Source organism: Arachis duranensis, chromosome 2, assembly GCF_000817695.3.
Source record: "Arachis duranensis cultivar V14167 chromosome 2, aradu.V14167.gnm2.J7QH, whole genome shotgun sequence".
Classification (NCBI taxonomy): Eukaryota; Viridiplantae; Streptophyta; class Magnoliopsida; order Fabales; family Fabaceae; genus Arachis; species Arachis duranensis.
The window spans coordinates 65,116,573-65,117,056 of record NC_029773.3 but is presented as its reverse complement, the minus strand read 5'-3'; positions in this window follow the sequence as shown (position 1 = coordinate 65,117,056).

Here is a 484-nt window from a genome sequence, read left to right as displayed (position 1 = left end):
ATTTCTGGACTTTACTATGAGTTTGTGTGTTTTTCTGTGATTTCAGGTAAATTCTGACTGAAATTGAGGGATTTGAGCAAAACTCTGATAAAGGCTGACAAAAGGACTGCTGATGCTGTTGGATTCTGACCTCCCTGCACTCGAAATGGATTTTCTGGAGTTACAGAACTCTAAATGGCGCGCTCTCAACGGCGTTGGAAAGTAGACATCTAGGGCTTTCCAGAAATATATAATAGTCCATACTTTATTCGAAGAATGACGACGTAACTTGGCGTTTAACGCCAAGTACATGCTGTTTTCTGGAGTTAAACGCCAGAAAAACGTCATGATCCGGAGTTGAACGCCCAAAACACGTCATAACTCGAAGTTCAACTCCAAGATAAGCCTCAGCTCGTGGATAGATCAAGCTCAGCCCAAGCATACACCAAGTGGGCCCCGGAAGTGAATTTATGCATCAATTACTTACTCATGTAAACCCTAGGAA